The 10919-nt window shown below is 32.8% G+C and overlaps 1 pseudogene; it reads left to right on the forward strand.

Moving 5' to 3' along the window:
- Window positions 1-216: 216 nt before the first annotated feature.
- LOC120116947 lies at window positions 217-4354 on the forward strand (annotated as a pseudogene).
- Window positions 4355-10919: the final 6565 nt, after the last annotated feature.

Below are 10919 nucleotides of genomic sequence, written 5' to 3' on the forward strand. Positions count from 1 at the left end.
GCGTTTGGATCATGGAAATCTTGTTTACCGATAGGAATTTTCTTTTCCTGAGCTGTTATATCCACGTTTGGATGGAAAAGATACCCACTTGAGGGTATTATCTTATTACCAACAGTAATTTCCTTTTACCTTTTCACTGGGAATGTCATTCCCGCAAATTACATAGGTATTTATTTATTCCCGAACATTTAGGCTAAAATACCCTTTCTTCTCATCTTCTCCCGTGACCTCGCTTCTGTCCAATTTCCTTTGCTGAGATTTTTTCCTGGTAAGATTTTTCATCCACTCATTTTCTTTTAATTTCCCAGTAATGTTACTTTGCTTTTGATTTTGATTCTTTCCCTTTACTTTTGATTATTTTCCTTTGCTTTTGATTCTTTTCCTGGTAGTCTAGTTTAAAAAATCAGATAACAATGGATCCTTTACCCTAAACCCTATAATACGATGAATGACAACGACGATCAGATAACAATGGAAGACCAATCTCAACCTTCGAAAAGTTCTCAAGTTATTCAAAAATTAGCTATGGGTCCTCTCTCTTCCTCTCTTTCTTCACTCTCTTCCTCTTCTCAAACCCTGCCTTCCAATCAAGACTTTCATTTCTTCAACAACTTCAATGATTTCAAACTTCCGATCGATCAAATTGCCAAAATATCAGATTCTTTGCTTGAATCCATTGGCGCATCGGCTAAAACCTGGGGCGCTAACAAGGTGATCAATTTCCCTAACAATATTGAAAGTATAGTCGATGATGAAGCTTATGATTGGCTCGTTGATATCAACGATGAAATTTGGGAACGATTCGATGTTTCCATGGCCGAGTTTCAAAAGATTCGAAAGAAAGAATAGGCATTTGGTCGGTTCATAGGATCAGATCCGGATAATATTAGGTTTCAGCTGGTTAACGGGATGAAGAAGAAGAAGGTGGATGGTGGGTGAGTGACTCGGCTGGAGTGTCAGTGAGTGGGATCGAAGGTAAGGGTTCGAGTTCTTCTGGAGTAAAGGTGAAGCAAGGGGCGTTGGCTATAGGGACGATAGGGAAAGCGAATGTTCCATTTCATATACCAACGGTACGGAAGCCTCAGGAAGAGTATAACACTTGTCAATAATTCGAATCAGCCTTTTGAACATGTTTGGTTACAGAGGAGCGAGGATGGGCGGCGTTTTGTTCATCCAGTGGTTGGTTTTTTCTTGTTTAATATGTCTTCTATGTTTTTTTTCCTATTTTTGGGTAGAAATATGCTGTAGTTGATTTGTAAATGCCAACATGATATTTCTAATTTTAGTTGGTTACTTATGTTATAGAATGACCGCGCAATGTTCCGTTTTTGTTTAGTTTGGTTAATTCAACTAGTGTTGAATTTCGTATGTTGTGGGATAATTTCATAATCTTTCTGTACTGAGGTGCAAAGGGTTAAAATTTAAAAAGCTCCTGCCCGAGTAAACTAAGGAGCAATTCATTTGTGTGCTTCTCTCTCTCTCGTGTGTGTGTAAGCTTAAGAAATTTATTTCTGATAATGGAACTTCAAAAGTGGTCTAATGTAATTTTTTCTTCTATGGACTGGTAAACTCATTGTTTGATATCCTTAATTTAAATAGGTTATGCACGGAGCAGACATGGATATTGTATGGCTTCAACGAGACTTTGGCATATATGTGTGCAATCTCTTTGACACGGGACAAGTTTTATACTATCAACCCACTTCTATGAACTTGTTGATTTAATTTAAGAAATTTTTTTATTTCATTTTGTTGGTATATGTTAAAAAGAAAAGCTTATGTGGACCATGGTAACATTTTATGAAACTATTTGTTGGTTAATTAGCAGTGTGACAATGAATTAAGGGAAAGGAATTTGGTACAACGTTTATAAATGAACACACTTTACTTATGGTTTTGATGATTAAACTAACTTGTGGTTTAGATGATTAAACTAAACTGTTTTATGGATGATTATAAGGATGCTAAGCTCATAGGAACTTATTGATAAAGTTGCCATCTAGTTAACTAGTTTTGGGTGCAATTACTATACACATGAATTGATTGTTTTGAGTTTGAAGTTAAAAGTTGTGTTGGACTTCTGTCAATATCTTGCCCTTATGATTTTGCATGTTTCTTAGGCCTCAAGGGTCTTGAAATTGGAAAGAAATAGTTTGGAGCATCTTCTGCAACATTTTTGTGGAGTTACAGCCAACAAAGAGTGGGTTTTGATCTAAATTTGATATTCTTTATGGTTTTTACTTTCTTCTTCTCTCTTCTTTAATCATCATCTATGCCATCTTCCTTACAGTTGATTAGCCAACACAATGCAGGTACCAAAATGCAGATTGGAGATTGCGCCCTCTTTCTGATGAAATGCTCAGGTAACATTGCTTTTTCACTCTTCAGCCAACTCTCTTATTCCCTCGCTAGTTAAATTATGTCTGATGCTGCACTCACATTTGTCATTAAAGTAGATGGTTGATTGCTATTGACCACTTTTTTTAAAGAAAAAAAAGAAAAAAAAGAGAGAAAACAAAGCATTACTTCACCTATGAATTTGACATTGTTTATGCATCAAACATTTGTTGTTTTCTAGGTTGCTGTCTTTTGAACAATTTTACACTAACTGTGACATCTTTACTTTTTCCTGTTCTCAAACTTATCGGAAAAGGAAAAAAACTTAATCATCAAATCTAGACTGCCATTTTATGTTTTTATGAGAAGAAAACAATCAAAGACAAAGATGTAAATAGTAGTTAAATTTGACTTTTAAATCAATATGAGGTAAAAACACATTGCTCTTTATTTATGATTGTACTTTGTGTAGTAAAATACTACTCTCTCCAAGCTTCAAGAAAGTTTCAAGGTCCTGTTACTGTAATTGTAATTATTGAAGAGGGAACTTCCATTGTTGTCTGTTTCTTAAGTGTTCCTTTTAATTACCATTTTTATGACAGATATGCTAGAGAATACACTCACTACTTGCTGTACATTTATGATTTTATGAGAATCGAATTGCTATCAATGCCCAAGGAAGGTGAACATTTAGATGCTCTCTTGGTAGAGGTATGATGCTTTAAATCATGGTTCACAACATTTTCTACATTGACAAAGCATGCCATATGCCCATATCATATATTGGCCCTTTTAGAATAACACTGGCTAAGAGATTTTGATTGTCTTAATATTTAGTTACATTCATGTAAGAGTTGTTTTCTTTTCCACATTCCGCTGGCTCATGACATGTTATTCTGTTCATCTTCAATGTATAACTTTTAGTCGAGGTTGCGTTGAAATTTTATTTGTTCTTTTTTCAAAATAAGGTTAAATGGATGTCTGAATCTGTGAACTTGATTGCTTTCTGTTATTTATCTTTGACTATTGTCTTAGTAGCAAATGTTATCTTATTTGCAGGTCTACAAGCGAAGTTTTGATGTATGTATGCAACTGTATGAGAAAGAGATCCTGACAGAGAATTCATATCTCCATATATATGGGTTTGTTATTTGCCCATGCTACAAAATTTAAATTTATTTCGTAAACTTCAACTAAATAATTCTTCTTCTATTTAATATAGGTTGCAGGTGTCTGGTTTCAATGCTGAGCAGCTAGCAATTGTTGCTGTAAGTTTTTGTTGTTTTCATATCTATTTGTGGCCCTTTGTTTACTTCTAAAATAACATACAGATTGGTTGTTAAACCATAAGAAATGTCTAATTTCAACTCAGATAAACTTATTTGATGTACAGTAGTCTTACTATAAAAAATAGATGATATCCATTTATTTAGCTTATATGTCTCACCTATTGGCTTATATAGGGGCTTTGCGAATGGCGAGACAATATTGCCCGTATAGAGGATGAAAGTACTGGTTATGTATTTCCAAACAAAACACTTCTTGAAATCGGTAGGAACTTTCATGTTTATTATCAAATTCTAGTAGATATATTGTTCCTTTTTCCGTATTTCTTATTGGTATTTTTACTTGAGTTCTTATTTTTCTTACCGCTAAAAGCCAAGCAGATGCCTGTAACTGCTTATAAATTGCGTCGATTGTTGAAATCTAAACACCCATATGTGGAACGAAATCTTGATGTGCTTGTTAGCATCATAAGGCAATCTATGCAGAATGTTGTTGCATTTGAAGCTGCTGCTCAACAACTTAAAATGGGACGTACACTAAATGTAAGATTTACTAATTTCAAATGATGTTTGTGATCCAAGATTATTAAACAAGCAACCATATAGACAATAATAACGCGCCGACATACTTGCGGCAGATCATCTTGTCCTGGTTGTACTTCCGAGCCAACGCCATCAAAGAAGACTCGATAATGCCACCGCGGAGTCTCAGAACCAGATGAAGGGTTGATTATGCATAACTCAAAACAAACAAACAATTAAATCAAACTAATATAAACGTCCGATAGTCGACAGAAAACCAAATCAGTCCAGGCTTCTCAATTCAATAATGTTGATGAAGCAATACTTAAATGATTTAATTTGATTAAATAATATGCCTCCTAGATAAAGCATAAAAAACTAATCCAGATCAACTTGCGTTGCCATTGATTGGTCAAAACTCTATCCTACCTAAGGATCTGCGATGGTCCCAGCAACACTAGTTGTTGCCTTTGTTGGTTCCATTATTTGTAAGAGTGTTTCGGTATTTCATTTCCCGGTGAATCTAATCAATCATAATCACCCCATTTTCATGTATATTTTTTAACGGTAAATTATATATTTAGTCATTTAACTAAAGCTAAAAACAAACAAAACAAAAGCAATTCCCTTCCTGAAAGAAGTTAAATAAATTTATTTTAACAAACCAAGAATCAAGTGAACAAAAACGCATATCTTCATGTGGGATTAGGATTATGAACTTTCATTACATTGTATTTTTCATCTTGTTCAACCGAATAAATTCATGTGAACACTTTTATGGATTACACAGTCATCCAAGAAGATTTTAATGAATTAGCTAGCTACATTTTGTAATGTGGTTCTTGTTATAATAAAATAAAAACTGATAATCATAATTCCTCAAAATAAAGATACAAAGTTTGAATTTTAATTTACATTTGTATTCTTACTCAAGTATTATCTCATTTGTTACATAACAAAAACTCATTTTAATATATTTTTACATAAATTATGTAAAATTTAATATTAATTCAAATTAAAATAATACATGATATATTTAAATACTTGAGTAATATATTATCAAAAAATAGAATTTTATATAAATAATTTTTATTTAAATATTTAGAATTTCACTTATTAAAAAACCAAATATAGAACAAGGATAATTTGGTAAAATATACATTCCAGTAATCTTTTATTCCTTCAACCAAACACTGTAATCTTACATTCCTACCAAATTAACCAAACACAGTAATGTAACATTCCCAGTAATCCTATTCCCTGGTAATCTTTTATTCCCACTGGTAATCTTACATTTCGTGAACCAAACGCACCCTTAGGGAGTTGTAAGGTTATCTCTTTGACCTCAAAAGAAAGAACAAATTAGTGAATTTGTTGGAAAATCCTTAGTGTGGATAGCTAAGGTAGTGGACGTAGACTTTGGTTGAGAAAGTCGAACCACTCTAAATCGCTATGCAATTTCTGCAAAAGCTTCCACCAAAATTTTAATTACAATTCACCCCCCTCTTGGCCAATTCCATCGATCGATTAACTCAACATAAGATTAATTTAAGCTTGTAAAAAAGAGATTATGACAAAATCTAAAAGTCAACCAAGGCAAACAACAGTCATAAGAATCTAGATATCCCATTAAATCAACATGAATAGGCAAGGTGAAATTCTCACTCTACCTCTTCACTTAAAGAGTATTGTCCCATACACGGTAAAAGGTAAGCACAAGTGAAAGAAGGTAAAATATTCCCCGTGTCTAATGTGATGAGACATAAATAAACTTCATAATCATATCTCCAAGCTCGATCAAAATACTTGGTGTACCTAAAAATATAAAGAAAAATAAATAGATAACCAGAAAAAGAAAAATAGTATAATAAATAAATTAAACAGAAAATGATAAAAATAGGTTGCCTCCCATTAGAGCGCTTTTGTTTAACGTTGTTAGCTTGACGACTTGGTTCAGACTACAGGTTTTGTGAAAAATGGTGCCTCACATCATATTCTTTTGTCCAACTAAGAACTTCCTTATGAGAAATTATACGAAAATAAAATTTCTTCATTTTTTGTTGTAGATTCGAACATTCTTATAGGCTTTTCTTCGAATATTTTTCAACTTTGAAAACTTGTCTGGAATGATAATCGACAATGTATTTCTTATCTGCAAAAATGTATACTTCAAATGTTCCTGCGGTGGTTTCAACTCAATTTTTGATCCCTATAAAATTAAAAGTAAAAATTTAGTCTTTGAGGGTTCTAAGTTAAAATCCAAATCAGTTTTAGAAATATTTTCTAACTCTATTGACACATCAAATTCATCATTCAAGTCCCTACCCAAATCGTCAAAAAATTTATCCTCAATATTTTCATCATCAATTGGTTCAATAATATTGACAAATCTAACATTTGCCAAAGAGTTAAGATATTTCATGGCCTTATAGACATCAAACTTCACCATTTCACCGTCAAACTCCATGGTGAGTATTCCACTTCGAACTTCAGTCTTTGTTTACATCGTACTTAAGAATGTTCTTTCGAGCAGAATTTTGGAAGAAATATTGGATCAATCTTCCTCTGTATTGATCACATAGAATTTGAATGGAAAAATTAATTCATTACCATTACCAAAATATTTTCCAACACTACTTTTAGATATACCTCCGACCTGTCAGCAAGATGAATCGTCACAATTTTATCTTTCAAAGGACCTGTATTAAGCAACTTAAAAATAGACAAAGGCATAACGTTAATCGAAGCTCCTAAATCACACATATCCCTTTTTATAAGAACCTTACTGATTTTGCAAGGAATTGAAAACATACCTTAGTCCTTGTATTTAGGTGGGATTTTTCGTTGAATAACAGTCAAAACATTCTCACATAAATTTACCTTTTTATTCCCAATGAGTTTCCTTTTGTTGTACAAAGATCTTTTAGAAATCTCGCATACCTTGTAACTTTTTTGATTACATCGTGGAGTGCAATGTCAATTTCGATTTTTCAAAAAACATCAAGATTTTTTTTTCTTCAGCCTCCTTGTCGCATTACGGCGTATGGGATGGAATAGGTAGTTTCACCGGTGCTTTTGGATTTTCCTTTATCTTCTTGGATTTGGTGCCAACTTATTCTAGGAATCCAAATTCAATGACAACTCCACTTCATTGGGTGATGGCGAATGTACTTTGTCTCGGATTTGGTTATGTTTAAAATGGAAGTTTTTGTTCGAACCTGAATAAGATCTTTTGATTTTAAATTTAAACCATTTTATGTATTTTAAATATTTTTAATTGTTTTCTTTAATTAATACTCATTAATATATATTAAATAAACAAATTAGGATTATTAATTAGATGTATATGTTATAATATTAATTAGGTTATGTCATTAGTTTTTTATAGTTTAATTATAATTATAGTCAATATAAATATTAAATAATATAAAATGAAAAAATACTAATTTTTATTTTATTTTATTTCAGCCCCAAACCATATTGCAATGACCCATATTATATAAATGGACACAGATTGCTAAAGCCCAACATTACAAATGACCCAAAAACAGCTAACCCAATTGTGTGCAGCCCAAACGTTCAAAGCCCAATAGTGAAGAAGGGTTTGTGAAACCCTAATCTCCCACAACATCAGCAGCGCCACCACTGGTCCTAACAACAACTTCCACGTAGATGACCATGGACCACTCCTCAGCCACGCCAGCTGCACGAGCTGGTCCCCTCCCTCTGCCAAGGACGGTACAGTAGGGGAATGAACACCCTTAATAATCAGAGCAGCAGCAGCAGCCCTCCAACGACCTTCTCCTCCGTTTTTGGCAGCATCTCACGAGGGGATTATTCCCATCCATATATTTGCAAAAGAAAATCAGAGGAGAGATCATTAACAAATAGCAACCAAATAAGCAATAAAAAATTCAATAGTAAAATATCAACAAAAATCATCAGAAACAACAAAGAAAAGTAGCACCAAAAAATAAAAAGACATTCGAATCATAAAAAATCAAGCAATCCAACAACCATTTTCCAAAACACAAAAATGAAACCCTCATAAGCAACCATATAAAAAAAACCTTAGAGAGAGAAGAACCCAAAACTCGAGCAAGCCACAACCATAAAAAACCAGCAAGTATTAGACCCAAAAAAATCAACCCACAACAAAGAAGAAGAAAATGAAAGAAAAGAATGGAGAAGGAGCTTCCTTTTCAGCGGACGAGCATCCATGGCAGTTGGGGCCTTTGTTCACGAATCCAAACGTTGAGACGAAGGAGGAGGTTTTCGCTAACAACATACCTCGGCAGTAACGGTAGGACGTAGACCCTTCTGCTCTCTTTGTTAGATCTAAGCTTTTGAGGTCGGTTTTAGGCGAAAACAACTTAGTTTTCGGGTTTCGGAGAGCGAGGAGGGTCATTTTAGGCTGTTTGTTTCGACCCCAAACCATCAGGAACGATGGTTGTTGTCACCGGCGAGGGCTTTGGAGAGAGTTTCCAACGAACTCTCTATTCTCTTCTTTTAGGATGCGGTTGGGGAAGAATAAAATGAAATATGGGGTTTTCAAAACCCTTAGTTAGGGTTATATGTTAACCCCAAACGGCGCCATTTAGAAGGGATGGGTCAGCGTGTCTTCACTTGGAGTTAATTTCACAAGAAGGGTCTCTTATTTTGTATTCCTTCTATTTAGGTCACTGAATGAATTTTCAATATTTTGACTTCGAGCTTCATATTTTTACCCTAATGCATTTTAGTTACTTCTTACTCTTGAATATGTTTTGATTAAATATTTGCTCTTAGTGGATAATTTATGATTATTCAATTTTGGTCCTTATTACTATTACATATTAGAAAACCCTTTATTTTTGTTTTAGGACCCTTTATCTTTTCTATGTATTTATTTTAGTCACTACTTTTACTTTTAAATGTGAGCTTTCATGGGCATATTATATATTTCATACTTACTGTTTTGTTTCTCATCTGATTTAATCCTCACATAATTTGGTTTCTGTTACTTTTTTTCCCATATAAGTATGTTTATGTTTATTATTATTATTATTATTATTATTGTTATTATTATTATTATTATTATTTGTTCTTTGTTGTTTGTATATGTTATATCATATTATACATATATATGTGTGTATATTTACTTAATATTCCTTGACCCTTGTATATTTATATTGTATATTTATATATATAAATTACTACTTTTTATTCCGTTTTGTTTGATCTTATTTATTTATTTATTTATTTTATAAAATACTCACTTGTCAATATTTTTATTTCTCTTGTACTTGGTACTAATATTTTTTTTGAATATTTTATTCGAATGTTTTCAAGAAAACTCTATCGTAGAATGGGCATGAAAAACACTGCTTGATCGAAGTAGTGCCACGACATTCAAACGAAAAGTGAACTTGAAATAAATCAAGTTTATTTTTATAAAAATGATAATTAATTCATTTTTATTTTAATTCAAATGATGCAATGCATGTTTCTTTAAATAGTGAATTGTTTTATGCAATTATCGATATTCAATTTATATTCGATTTGTGCTTTTTGATAATGTTGGGGAGGGGACATTTCTCGTATAAAGGAGAAATATATGGGATAGCCTTCATATTAGAGGATGTGCAAATCTCGTGATTTCTTCTCAAATTAAGAAATATTCCCTAATAATTAATTCGAAACAAATTATTCAATGTTCAATAAAAGGATCACACTTTAAATATTGATTCGAATTTACGATTTCCACCATTTCGACAACTTATAAGCGACTAGGTATCAATTTTGGTTGATGTGAGGGTGTTTACCCTTCCCCATGCGTAATCGACTCATGAATCCTTAAAAATGAATCTTTGATAAATGCATACCAACTTTAGTCTTAAAGATGATTTTTCTTAAAATTGTTTTAAAAGACATTTTTAGGTATTCGACATACCTAACTCAAAGGTCTATGGTGACTCCAAATCAAATCAAATCAAAATTCCAAATTTTTCCAAATAAGTTATAAATATAGGGTTTTTATTTAAAATTAAAACCTCTTCGTTTTCTAAAAAGTTACGACACTCATTTGTTTATCGATTTTTAAAAACTATGCCTCAACCTTTTGTAGGAATTTCTCCTGGGAAAATGCAAGACTTTCCACTATTGATTCCAAAGATGAATTGTTTGATTGATATTGTTGAGACATAAGTGGTCGCAGTTGATAAGGTTGATTATATTTGGGATTTGAACCATAGTTAAGGTTTGAATGGTCCCTTAAACTGACATTGTATGTATTTGAGTGGGGGTCATAGCGTCTTTGGGGACGTTCTGGGAAGTTCCCTTCAACATCCATTTTTGTTGTATGATCTTTCTAAAGTATCGGACAACAATCCGTTAGATGATCTAACATTGTAGAAATTCCACATAAGCACGCTGGACTTGTTTTTCCTGTGAGTAAAGATTGAACAACATTAGTAAGTTTATCAATCTTATCTTCTATTGAAGGAGTACTTATCTTGTGAACCCATCGAGTGGGTTCATTAGAATGATGAAATTGTTGAGCGTTAACAACTATAGTTGAAATCAAATCCTTGGCAGCATGAGGGGTCATGTTTACAAGGGCTCCTCCATTTGTTGCATCGATCATTTCATGTCTATGGGAAGTAGTCTTTCGTAGAAATATTATACGAGAGTTTTTTGGATAGGTCGTGTTGTGGATAGCTTGCACACAACTTTTTGAAATGTTCCAAGTAATCATATAATGATTCAATATCCTTTTGTCGAATCCCTACAATA

The sequence above is a fragment of the Hibiscus syriacus genome, unplaced genomic scaffold (assembly GCF_006381635.1).
Source record: "Hibiscus syriacus cultivar Baekdansim isolate YM2019G1 unplaced genomic scaffold, ASM638163v2 tig00110313_pilon, whole genome shotgun sequence".
Taxonomy (NCBI): domain Eukaryota; kingdom Viridiplantae; phylum Streptophyta; class Magnoliopsida; order Malvales; family Malvaceae; genus Hibiscus; species Hibiscus syriacus.